Genomic DNA, 13,507 nt, shown 5'->3' on the forward strand with positions numbered 1-13,507 from the left:
GCCACAGCAACGCAGGATCCAAGCCAAGTCTGCAACCTACACCACAGCTCACGGCAACACCAGATCCTTAACCCACTGAGCACGGCCAGGTATAGGGCCTGCCACCTCATGGCTACTAGTGGGATTTGTTTTCGCTAAGCCACAATGGGAACTCCTCTCCTCCTTATTCAAAATGTCTCTAGTTCCTTCTGCCACAGGACACTTCTCTGGGATGCCACAATTCTCATGACCTACCTGAGCCTTCCATTCGAATCCTTTACACTCTCTGATCTCTACTCTTCCGACCCCAGTCCGAGCAAATAAATCTGACCGTGAACTCTGCCCTGCTGTTAAATGAGTCCCCTCCTAGTCCCAGGTCCGCAATAAACCTTGATGTATTTTACCTTCCACTGTGATTGTGCACCAAGGTGACTGCTACCAGAAACATATACAGAGCCACGGACTTTTTCAACCCTATTCCAACTATTATCCTAACTATGAAAATGCAAGTTACCTTAAAATTTGTGAGGCATACAAATTAGATTGCATGAGTTATATAAGATACAAGATGTGACATAAGTTCTATAATCAAATCTGAAGTAAATTCACTTTTGTTTATATTATGGTATTAATTACCTCAAAATTTTTACTTTACTATTTCATTCATATGATTGCTACGTTAATGTTATTTCCCTAACGATAGAAATATTCATTTGAAGGTATTAAATGTACATAAAAAAGGCTTTTCACCATCATGCTACTAACCATGGGAACAAAACACTATGTCATTTAAATAATCAAAGACACCAGAGCAACATTTTTCCAATTGCAGTTTTATGGAGCACCAGGAAGCAGTGGTTACTCTAAATTATTTCCCTTGCATTTCAATAACCTTGACTTCCCAGTAGCTGTCTTATTATTCTAGTTATACACACAGCTAGCTTCTTGTTGGAGCTATTTTAAGGCAGATGCTGCCTAACAAATTGGATAGGGAACCGTGTACCATCTTAAAAAACTTTAACAGCAAACATAATAACACTGGACTCCCATTAAGAAGAGAACGCTGAAACCACTCTTCATAAATACACTCACAAAAGAAAAAGCACCGATTAGTCGATATCAGGGACAGATTTATTTGCCATTTACCAAAACAATCTGTGGTCAATACCCAAACACAGTAATGAGATTTTTACAAGGGACGCTGATTGGGCAACTCTATTTATTTCACTAGATAAGAGAGGGGAGCAGCAGCATAGTCAGAAGAATATTTGCAATGCAATTAGGGGGAACCAGCATCTGAGCGTATGCCAGACGCCTTCCCTAATTCAGACAGTCCAACGTCTTAGTGGGGCACACAGCATCAAACTGCACTTCCTACAGTTTTACAACTTTTGTCAGTTAACTAGATGCTTACCGAGTGCCTCGCTTGGGCCCGCCACATCCCGGGCATACCATCCAGCTCTGTGTATGCTGTTCCAACACCATCTGTCACTTAAGCTTCGCAGATTCAAAATTTTCAATTCCAGCTAATCGACACGGCACTCAAACCACAGCTATAATTCAAACTTCGACATGAAGCTTGAATTCCTTTTCAGTGTTCTTCAACTTTGACCCAGCTCCCCCCACCCCTCCTTTGCTGAAAAGGGCCAAGACAACAGCCCAGCAAGTGGGGCAGGCAAAACAGACCTCCTTTGTTCACTTTTGTCCGCTCAGCTCCCTATTGAGGTGAGGCACTGAAAAGCCGCACCAGGCTTTGGAAGGCAGCAGCGCACCAGCTCCAGGCATCCTTCCTCAGAGACCAAAAAAACCCTCCAGGACCAAACTCTCTCCACAGTCCGTTTTTACCTTCAGGCATAATGAGGGGACAATTAGTACGTTTCCCTTCCCCTCCACTTGAGCAAGGAGCTGTTCAGGGTGTTTCACCAGAGTTTGTAACATTCGTCCAAAATGTATGCTATAAATCATAGCGTTCAAATGCCAGGGCATCTGAATGTGACATGAAATTAGCTTTCAAGTCGAAATTTGGAAAAAGATCACTCCATACCGAATACATATACTGAATTTTTTGAATGCTCTCAGCCCACTTGAGAAAGAGAAATCAAATTCATTGCATATTACACAGTAGAAGACCTCCTACAGGATTCCCTCAGATGGCCTTGGGAATGTATTTTTCTGGTTACAGCAGGTTTTGAACCAATACTCCATGCATGGCAGATAATGTAAATATACATATGACTATAGATGTATATTCAACATAATCCTTTCCAGCCCAATCATCATTTAATAACGAGAATTTTTTTTAAGTATCATCTTCATCAGATAGGAACTGTCATTTTCAATTTCTGGTAAATTAAGCAATGCTTTAGCATGGGACCATAAGGAAGAAAATCAAAGAACACCTGGGCAAGATTTATTTATCATTCTCGTTTTTCAGCTGAATAAGCCATTTGGACAGTATGTGCGGTAGATGAACATCTGTAGATTGGTCCCTTTTACTACGGGTACTTCTTAGATTCACTGGTTTTGCTGTTGCTGTTGTTGCTTTTTAGTCATTTCAGGGAAACTCTGCATCAGACTTTTAAAAATTGCCTTTTTCTAATTTGAAATTCCAAGCTTGCAGGCCAGTAAAATAGGTCAATTAAGTTGACACCACATCTTTTTTATTAGCTCAGCTAAGCAGTTATAATTGGGTGGTGAGAGTTTGTGCTGTCATCTTTGAAGACTCTGTGGTGGGAAGAAATGCCCAGGGCAGACTTGGAATTGACAACGCAGGCACATTCCCTAAACCTTCAGTGAACGTTGTTCCTACCTATTTCCAGACATGAAGCAAATGTGCTCTTGATCTGAGTTAAAAATCATACTATCAAAGTTTTCAGCAAAATAAAAGCATGCTAATAGGTAAGCGAACCTCAGGGCACAATCACTTAGCATAAAAGAACTACAAACACATATATGCTAATTTAACATTTTCTTCCGAAAGCACATGAATGTGTGTCACCAAGGCTGGCTTCTCTCAGACTACGACACACATGCTCCACAGCACCCATTTCATGGTTTACACCAAGTAAGTGGTCAATAACACCTGTGAAAAACTACACATTTCCTCATTAATAAAAACTAAACCAATACGTTAGAAAATATTGTGACTTATTCATAATACATAGTAATATTAACTTATACCTTTTAAAATTATGCCTATTAGGATGGCTGTTATCAAGAAATGAGAAAATCATGGACCTAGAGATGACCATGCTAAGTCAGATAAAAAGAGATATCATATGAGATCACCTATATGTGGAATCACATTAAAATGATACAAAACAACATATCTAGGAGTTCCCGTCGTGGCGCAGTGGTTAACGAATCCAACTAGGAACTATGAGATAGTGGGTTCAATCCCTGGCCTTGCTCAGTGGGTTAAAGATCCAGCGTTGCCATGAGCTGTGGTGTAGGCTGCAGATGCGGCTTGGAGCCTGCATTGCTGTGGCTCTGGTGTGGGCCAGCGGCTACAGCTCTGTTGGACCCCTAGCCTGGGAACCTCCATATGCCATGGGAGCGGGCCTAGAAAAGGCAAAAAGACCAAAAAAAAAAAAAAAAAACCCAAAAAACATATCTATAAAACAGAAATAAACCCACAGATTTCAAAACCAATCTCATAGGTACCATAGGGAAAACCGTGGGAGGGGTAGGAAGGAAACGGGAGGATGGGAGTAACATATACATACTATGGTATAAAGGAGACATTTAACAAGAGCCTACTGTGTAGCACAGGGAAATCTACTCAATAGTTTGTAATAACCTAAATGGGGGAAAAAAAAGGATATATCTGTATGTATGTATGTATCTATCTATATACACAGCTGATTCACTTTGCTGTACACCTGAAACTAATACAATATTGTAAGTCAACTATACTATGATAAAATTTTAAAAAGAAAGAAAGAAAAGAGAAAATCAGTGTTTGCAAAGATGCAAAAAAATGGAAGCCTTGTGCAGTGCTGCTGAGAAAGTAAAATGGCACAGCTGCCATGGAAAACAGTATGGTGGTTCTTCAAAAAATTAAAGTAGAACCCGATGCAACAATCCTACTTCTGGGTATGTACTCCAAAGAGTTGAAAGCAGTGATTCAAAAGGGTATGTGTACACCCACGTTCCTAGCTGTGTTACTTACAAAAGCGGAAAAGTGGAAGCAGCCTAACTCGTCACTGATGGATGAATGAATAAAAAAACATGGTGTGTCCATACAGTGAAATATTATTCAGCTTTAAAAGCAAGGAAATTCTGACATACGGATCAGCCTTGAAGACATTACATTAAGTGACTTAAGCCAATCACAAAAGGACAGATATTGCATGATTCCACTCATAGGAGCTACTTAGCGTCGTCAGCTTCATAGAGAGAGAAAACAAAATGGTACTCCCAGGGGCTGGGGTGGGGGGGGGATGGAAAGTTAATGTTTAATGGGCACAGAGTTTCAGTTTGGGAAAGTGAGAAAAGTTCTAGAGATGGACGGTGGTGATAGTTGGATAACAGTGGGAAGTATTTGATAGCACTAAACTCTACAGTTAAAAATGGTTAAAACGTGGGAGTTCCCGTTGTGGCGCAGTGGATAACAAATCCGACTAGGAACCATGAGGTTGCGGGTTCGATCCCTGCCCTTGCTCAGTGGGTTAACGATCCGGCGTCGCCGTGAGCTGTGGTGTAGGTCGAAGACACGGCTCGGATCCTGCATTGCTGTGGCTCTGGCGTAGGCCGGGGGTATGGCTCCAATTCAGCCCCTAGCCTGGGAACCTCCATATGCCGCGGGAGTGGCCCAAGAAATGGCAAAAAGACAAAAAAAAAAAAAAAAAAATGGTTAAAACAGGAGTTCCCATCATGGCTCAGTGGAAATGAATCCAACGTGGAACCATGAGGTTGCGGGTGTGACCCCTGGCCTCGCTCAGCGGGTTAAGGATCCGGCGTTGCCGTGAGCTGTGGTGTAGGTCGCAGACGGGGCTCGGATCTGATGTTGCTGTGGCTGTGGTGTAGGCCAGCGACTACAGCTCCAATTCAACCCCTAGCCTGGGAACTTCCATATGCCACAGATGCAGCTCTAAAAAGCCAAAAAAAAAAAAAAAAAAAAAAAAAAGTCAAAACAGTAAATTGTATGTTATACATTTGTCACCACAGTAAAAAACAAAAAGTAACAGGAAAAACATGTCGAATTTCCTACCAACAGATAGCATCTGCTCCACCATTTGAAGACAACCTGGTATTGAAAATGTTTCAGTTGCTAGAACTGGAGGCAGAGCCATTCCCATTTTTTCCTCTTGTAGCCCTCTCCTTCACATTTTGAGAGGGGAAATAAGCATTCATCAGTTCCCTTTGGCCCATTTTCTCATTCTTAGAAACTTCAGCCTCTGATGCCAATAAAGATTCTCTCAAATGAAAGGAGCTTTTCATTTGCCTGGGTGGGCAAAGGGTTAAGTAAAATAAGCCACTGGATCCTTGCCCCCAGGGATCGGGAGGCTAGGAAAGCCCTAGACGCTCCTCCATCCTCATCTGGCAGGAAAGTTCAAGGCTCCTTCAGCTGGGGAAGCAAGAAACTTAAAAGGGAAAGAACATCTAAAGGTATTTAGAAATGTTCAATTGCTTGCAAACTCCTCTTTGCCAACCATCACGGCACTTCAAGGCTGACCTAAAGCAGTCTTTGGAGGCACACAGACAAAACGTCCTACGGAAGAATACTTTAGGAACTCGATATTCCAGTTAAATTTGTTACTGGTTACCACACTTCTCAGATGGAAAACGGTCTTTGGAAATGGGGATGAAACTCCAAAGGCTGCTGGCAGAGGCAGCAAATCAGGACTGCTAGGGACTGAACTGTGTTCCCCCCCCCCGCCCCAGATTCATATGTTGAAGCCCTAAGCCCAAATGTGACTGTATTTGGAGATAGGGCTTTTAGGAAGTCACTACGGACACCTGAGGTCATAAGGGCAGAGCCTTAATCTGAGAGGATCAGTGGCCTTACAGGATGAAGAAGAGAGGGAGAGAAGGACATCTTCACAGTTACAGGCTGAGGAAGGGTCCAGGAGCACCCGGGGAGAACCAGCATCTGCAAGCCAGGAAAAGAGCTCCCACCAGATCCCACTCAGACACCCTGATCTCTGTCTTCCCGGCTTCAGAACTGTCAGAAAATAAATGTCCTTTCTGAAAGCTACCCACTCCATGGTATTTTGTTATGACAGCCCAAGCTAACTCAGACTAAGCCCTTCTGATTTCATGGTGAGAATATCAAGAAAAAAGCATGGTGTCTCAGTGGTTATCCTGAACGGAGAGTAATGACCAGTGGGAGCCACGAGAGGGCTTTCCTGGACATTCATAACAGTCTGTTTCTTGATTTGAGAACAGCTAGATGGGTGTTTAATCTGTGCAAGTTCATCAAGCCGGACATTTATGATATGTGGAAAAAGAATCTGTGTAAGTATATAGCCACAGATGATAAAATTGGAATTAGGAGTTCCCGTCATGGTGCAGCAGTAACAAATCCCAACAAGGAACCATGAGGTTGCGTGTTTGAGCCCTGGCCTTGCTCAGTGGTCGAGGATCCGGCATTGCTGTGAGCCGTAGTGTAGGTCACAGATGCAACTCGGATTCCAAGTTGCTGTGGCTGTGGCACAGGCTGACAGCTGTAGCTCGGATGAGATCCCTAGCCTGGGAACCTCCCAATGCCATGGGTGTGGCCCTGAAAAAAGCAAACAAACAAAAAATTGGGAGTTCCCATCCTGGCTCAGTGGTTAATGAACCCAACTAGCATCCATGAGGTTGTGGTTTAATCCCTGGCCTCACTCAGTGGGTTAAGGATCCGGCATTGCCATGAGCTGTGGTGTAGGTCACAGATGTGGCTCAGATCCCGTGTTGCTGTGGCTCTGGCAAAGGACAGCGGCTACAGCTCTGATTCAACCCCTAGCCTGGGAACCTCCATATGCCACTGGTGCGGCCCTAAAAAGACCCCCCCCCAAAAAAAAATGGAATTAATGTCCTCCAAGGGCAGGAACTCTGCTTTCTTCACCACAGTAGCCCCAGTGCCTAGAACAGCAGGCCATGCGCTCAGGCACTCAGTAAATATGCATGAAAGAATGAATGAATGAGTTTATCCCTTAACCAGAAAGCTTCCTGAGGGGTTCCATTAAATAGCTCCTTTGCATATACATCACACAACATCCACAGATTCTATTTATATGCAATGGATTATACAAGGAGAATGATCCTACATGCAAGAACTATTTCAGAAGATTCTTAAGGAAATTTCTACAGCCCAAGTAGAACATTCTTGGGCTGCAGCACCAAAGAATGGGTGCTACATTCTTAGCACCTTCTCACCCTTCTGAAGCATTTGCACCAAACACACTGTCACATTAGCCTCACAGGAAGTACCATTTCCAAAGATGACTTGCTCTTCATTTACTGTTGCTGCTGCAAGAACAAAAATGATGTGCTGTAAGTGGACCGGCCAAAAACCTTATCATCTGCTGCATTAGATGGCTGGGTGAACTCTTTGAGCACCACTGCATCCATTCTGAAACCCAAAGGTTTAGGAACAGGCTTTTCTTACAGCTCTAAATTCCTGGATTATGTGAAATGTTTCACAACTTCGCTGTAATAAAGTAAAAAGCAGGCTGAAAGAAGACCATGAGCCAGTAGGATTAAGAAAGCAAAATGAATTCACTTTTCCAATTGGTCAGTCAATTACAATCATTCTAAAAGCTATTCCAGGAAGAGGTGATTTCACTTTCTTTCAAATCTGTCTCTTTTTGTTAACAACGAGAATCTTTATAAATGTGTCCCAGTCGTATACTCAAGATAACTAATGCTTTCCTGAAATTTTTATACTAGGGCCTTATTCAAATCCAACATCCAGTTTGAGGAGTAAAGCAGTCATAAGAATCTACAAAGGAGAATCAGGCTGGGAATCTGAAACAGAAACGTTTGCCAAATGGAAATGTTTGCCCTTTCTTAAAAAAAGAAGAGGTTTTCTCAAAAGCTGTGATGTGCCAGGAACCTCTCGGCCACCCTGGAATCGCAAGGGTCTCCAGTCACTAAGAACAGTCCAGTGACTGTAACTGGTTGGATTGTGGGTTAACAGCCAAGTACTTAAAAGCTAACAAGAATAAAGAAACATGTGAAGGAACTGAAGGGCCATACAGGGCAATAAAAAGGCTATTCCACAATGCAATTCGCTGATTACAATATTGCCTTCTACTGTGAGGTCTGCAGGGGCCAGAATTAAATAGGCTTATAATATGTCCCTGATTTTAAACACTGGGTGGTTTTAGGCTTCTCCTAAACTAAGGCACATTTTCACAGCCTTGGATGGTAAAGTGTAAGCGCAAAAAGCTAATCCCTGCTGCCTCACGTCCTAGCTGTGTGGCCTTGGGAAAGTTATCTGACCTCTCCAAGTCTCTGTCTCCTAATTTTTAAAATGGGGTTGCTGTGGAAATAGAGGTGATAGGTACATGTAACATGCACAGTGCCTGGCACATCTGAAGCGCTCAGAAAACGTTGGCTATCATCACCAAGAAAGTCAAAAGTATCCAAATGCCTAAATCAACTTCATTACTTCCGGAAGGCCTCATTTACTCGTGAGCTATTATTACAATATTTTAATAACAGGGCAGGGTTAGCATAAAGCAGTGCCAAACAAAGCGGCCCAGCCCCCAGATGCTTGTATTCAGTGGCTACCTTGTTCCTTCCAGAATAGCCCCAGGGGGAGCTCCTGGAGCAGAAAGAATGCCTCCTGCCCCTTTACACTCCGCTCCAGCTCTTCTTGCTGGAGCCTCGGGCAAGGAAGGGCCCTGCCCCTCCTACCCGCACCTCTGCGAGTTAACCTTGTGCGACTGGGAAGGAAAAGAACGCTTCGCTCTCAGGAGAGGCGGCTCCTCCGCAGATGCAGCCTCCGGCTGGAACTGCTGGTGCGAAAACGGCAGAAGAGAGGCGGGTGGGAAAGACACGCCACGGCTCCGCGCCTTCTCTCCTCCCCTGCTGCTGCGCAGGGACGTTCCCGAGCGAGCGTGCGGAGGATAGAAGATGCTGCCGCCGGCCGGGAGTCGAGCCGGAGGGGAGACGACCCTGAACGGAAGGGAGCAACCTGCTCACCAGGCCCTCACCCCACCCCTATCCTGGGCGCAGGGAACCCTCCGGCGGCGTTTGGTGCCCAGAGTAAACAGCTTTGGGAGAAACGACCGTTCCCTGGCTCACTGGACAGCAGCAGCCCGGTTCCCCCTCTGCGCACGGGCAGATGAGGGCGGGGAGTGGCTGGGCTGGGGGACCGCCGGGAACCCGAGCGCTGCGACGCCCACCCGCACAGCATGTAGGGGTCGGGGGCGGCGCGCGGCGCAGATGGCGCTGGCCGGGAGATGGATGCTCCAGGCCGGTTGCGACTGCCGGTTCTACACATCACCCCCGAGAAAAGCTGATGCCAGATCCCACCATTGGGAGCCTGAGCAGGGAAGGGGCTTTCTGAGTCAGCCCCAAGCCCCGGCGTGCCAACCCAATAAGTCCCAGCCCCGGGAGGCCGGGCGGGGCGCCAGGACCGGGGACCAGACCTGTAGGGCCGACAATAGCCCCCTACCCTATTGATTTCAGGGTCTCTCTCGTGCCCCACCCCTGGTTCTCCCAGTTCTCTCCAGGCCGGCGAGAGTGGAGTTCGGCCGCTCCCGAACTCCGGCTATCGGCGCAGGTGTGAGCGCATCGGAACAAAGCCCACGCCCAGATGTGTCCGCTGGGACTGGAACGCGCGCACGCCCAAGCGCGCCGGCCCAGCACCTGCGCTCCTCGCCCCGCCAGCCCTGCGGCGTGGCAGCCTGCGCCCTCTGCGTCCGTGCCCGGGAAGCCGCAAGGCCGGCCCCGGCAGCCTCTTCAGGCCCAACTGTCCCCAGAGCCACTTCCAGGCAATGCTTCGCGGAAAGCGGAGGGCGCGGATGCACAAGTTGGCCACAAACTGGAAGGTGATAGGGAGACGCCTGCGCGGCTGTAGCTCAGCCTCGCCAGCCCGGGGATCTAGTCCCCTTCTTCCTCCCGGCGCCAGAGGGGACTGGGGGAGCTGGCGACCAGGTTAGCCTTGCCGCAGGGACAGCTGGCGCGGCGCTGCCAAGCCCGGGTGTTCCGGCGTCCCAGTGACAACACAGCAGCCCCCCGAGCCCTCCTCGGTCCCAGCCCCTGCCCCGGAGCAGGACCGAGTTTCACCGCCAGCCACGCACCTAGCTACTCACGTTCTTACGCCGCGCCCACCGCACAGCCCACGCGCGGCTGTCCGCGACCCCGACGCCGGTGTCGTCCGTCCCCGACGAAGCTGAAGCCTCTGGCAGTCCCGCACAGTTCCCTGCACCCGCGCAGCTTGAGGCTCCGACTGCGGCGCGCGTCAGCCGGCAACCCAGGCGGAGCAGGGCTGGCCCGCGCGCCCCCGCCTCTGCCGCCCTCCCCGCCCCCCGCGCGCCGCTCTCCCCCCCCCCCCCGCCCCCCCCCCCCCCGCCCGGCCCTTGGTGCGATCCGCCCCCACCCCGCGCCCTCCCCAGCCTCCGCCCCGACGTCCCCCTCCCCTTCTCCTCCCGCCCACCCCTCCCGCCCCTGCCGCTGCGGCGGCAAATGGGCTCCGGCCGCCAGCGCCTCCGGGGACCGGGTGGCCCCTCACCTGAGCGACCGCGCCACCACCAGCCCACGTCATCCTGCCAGCGCAGGAGGTGGTGGCTGTCGGGGCTGGGGGGTAGGAGGAGCTGGGAGGGGGTGAAGGCAGGAGCGTTCCGGGGACGTGGGTGGCTGGGATCTGGGCTACAAAAGATGTTCCAGAAAATGGGTGGTTTTGAAATGCCACTCTCATGGGTTTAGGTTTCTGTGCGAGGTCTGTGATCTCCCCATCCTCGTTCTTTTACAGCATTTAATTTCTTCAAAACTCGTCAGTTGGTATGGTTGAAATTGTCGTCTTTTTGTTTTGCTTTTAATCGTTTTGCAACTCTTCTTTCAAAACAATCCGCAGACAGGAAATCTTCAGCTGTCTAGGAGCGTGGGAATTGGATCTTCTGGTCCCCGAGAACAGGATTAGATCAGATTTGCTTATTTCAGATTTGGGAGCACTGTGGAGAATTATTTGCGATTTAAAAGAGAGTTGAGACTTTCTAAATGTGTGGATTTTAGCAAATACACTGGGGGCTGCAAGGTGCAGGCTTGGGAGCCCTCTCTGCGCTGTATCCTAGCTGGTGTCCAAGATCTTGAGTAGTGAACTTCCTTCTGCGGCCTGATCTCCCAGAGCCTCTTCCCAACCATCAGGCTTCACCTGACTTGACCATTTGACCCTTACTCCAGGCTCCAATCCTCCCTCCCCTCTGCTGGAGCCCTGTTTCCTTGCTTCCCTAGTTTAATTCAAGAAGACATTTCTGCAGGCCTTCATCACCTCTTCCCATCCCCTGGCTCCAGGCCCCCATGGTGGGGGGGGGGGGGGGCGGGAATTAAGAAATAAAAAAGGCACTGGTGGAACTTCAAGGCCCTGAGGACTCCTCTGCTCGGGTCTAACTTCAGCTTGAACTTGCCACTTCAACCCACAGCACCTTGCATGCAAGTGAGCAGCCATCTGCTTTCTCCTGGGGCAGCCATCATCCCGTCCTTCCACCCCCAAATGTGCTCCTGCCACTTGCATCCTCTTGTTCCTGAAACCACAGTTCCTAAAACAGTATTATGATCTCTGGCTACTGGGTCTTTGCACAAGTTGTCTCCTCAGTCCCATCACTCTTCTGACCCTGGTCCTGACCCTGGTCCTTACCCTACCTCCTGGGTACCTCTCACCTCTCAGTTAATTACCCAGATCTCCCTCTGAATTAAAAGAATGTGATTCCATGATACTCTTTCTTAAATGTCTGCTCTGGCTCTCTGTTGCCTATAAAATGAACTCCAGCTCTCCTGGCACACTCCTTCTCTCCCGGCCCTAACTTACCCCTCCATCCTCCAGTGAAAAGAACTGTCATAACTCTAAGTCTCTACTCGTGTGAGATTTCTCATATCTAGAATAGTCCTCTCTCTCTCTTTTTTCTTTCTTTTTTTTTTTTTTTTTCTCAATCTGGCAAGCTCTTGTTCATCCCTGGGAGCCTTGCCTAGTTGCCTCCTCTGTGAAGTCTTTCTGAAGTCTTGTGCTTTCTAGTCATAGTACTTGTCACATCTGAATGATCTGTTGGCTTGCCTGTCTACAAAATTTCACTTTTTCTTTTTTTTTTTTTTAACAGCCACATTTGTGGCCTATGGAAATTCCCAGGCTAGGGGTCAAATTGGAGCTGTAGCTGCCAGCCTACACCACAGCCACGGCAACACTGGACCAGAGCCTCATCTGCAACCTACACCAAAGCTTGCAGCAATGCCGGATCCTTAACCCGGTGAACAAGGCTGGGGACGGAACCCAAATCCTCAGGAACACTATGTTGGGTTTTTAACCTGCTGAGCCACAACAGGAACTCCAAAAATCCCACTTCTTAATGAGGGCCATCTGTCTTATTTTGGTGGGACTCATTTCCCACCAAAACAAGTGGAGCCACAGATGGATCTCTGGGGATGCTGAAGTAACGCGGACATGAAAGAACCTTGGGCAAGTGACACCGTCCAGATTTATAGTTGTCCTTCACAAACGGAAGAGCAATAGTTAATATTCAGGATTATTATCAGGATCGGTTTAAAGTACTGCACAATGCCTAAGACATAATAAGTACTCAGTAAATTTCGGCTGGAAAAGCAACTGTTTGATCTGATGTCAGCGGAATACATACTCGAATCAAAAGAACAAAGACTGAGGAAACAAGCTCTGGGAAAAATAGGAATCTCAGTGACAGCACCAAAAATTAAATCATTTTGATAGTGCATGTTTGTAATAATAGATTATATAGTTTTAGCTTCCAGCTTATGACCTCAACTGCATTGCAGCTCTGCACTGCTGGGGATTAGTCATTTGAGAGATGAGCCACAGGACCAGTCCAGCAGCTGCTGCGTGAGGAGCTGAAATGACGGGAGCAAGAGAGGAAAGAGGAATGATCTGGAAAAGGATTAGAAGGATGCCTGAGTGGGCAAAAGCACTCTTCCTTTGGTTTGCCTGGTGATGCATGAGGCATTCTGATTTGGCAGCACATTTGCAGTGATACCCACCACACACCTCCTTACCTTAACAGCCTCCCCTTAATCTATCCCTAAGCCTCACCCTGTCCTGTATCCCAAGCTTTGCTCCATCCTCAAACCCAGGAGAAGGCCGAGAATAACACGGACTCTTTAAAATGGATAGACAATAAGGTCTACAGCGCAGGGAACTACACCCAGTCTCCTGGGATAGACCAAGATGGAAAATAATGTTTTTTTTTAAAAAAGCAATGTGTGTGTGTGTGTGTATATATATATATGATTGAGTCACTTTGCTGTACAGCAGAAATCGACACAACACTGTAAATCAACTATACTTTAATAAAAAGAATACTATATAAATAGAATCAACTAATAAAGAATAACATAGACTGTCTTCCCCATC

The 13,507-nt window shown here is 47.6% G+C and overlaps 1 protein-coding gene across 42 annotated transcripts in view; it reads right to left on the bottom strand.

Annotated features, from left to right (window-relative positions):
* Window positions 1-10,766, bottom strand: part of NRCAM (neuronal cell adhesion molecule) — a 319,153-nt gene extending 308,387 nt beyond the window's left edge. For 24 of the 42 annotated variants that reach the window (XM_021063562.1, XM_021063556.1, XM_021063568.1 and 21 more), the window contains exon 1: window positions 10,230-10,413. The gene's annotated coding sequence lies outside the window, so the exon portion shown is untranslated. Of the gene's footprint in view, window positions 1-1,393; window positions 3,553-8,700; window positions 9,242-10,217; window positions 10,460-10,648 lie in introns of those variants that run through there. The other 18 variants (XM_021063560.1, XM_021063554.1, XM_021063561.1 and 15 more) reach the window with 10 other exon arrangements.

This window comes from Sus scrofa, chromosome 9 (assembly GCF_000003025.6).
Source record: "Sus scrofa isolate TJ Tabasco breed Duroc chromosome 9, Sscrofa11.1, whole genome shotgun sequence".
Lineage (NCBI taxonomy): Eukaryota > Metazoa > Chordata > Mammalia > Artiodactyla > Suidae > Sus > Sus scrofa.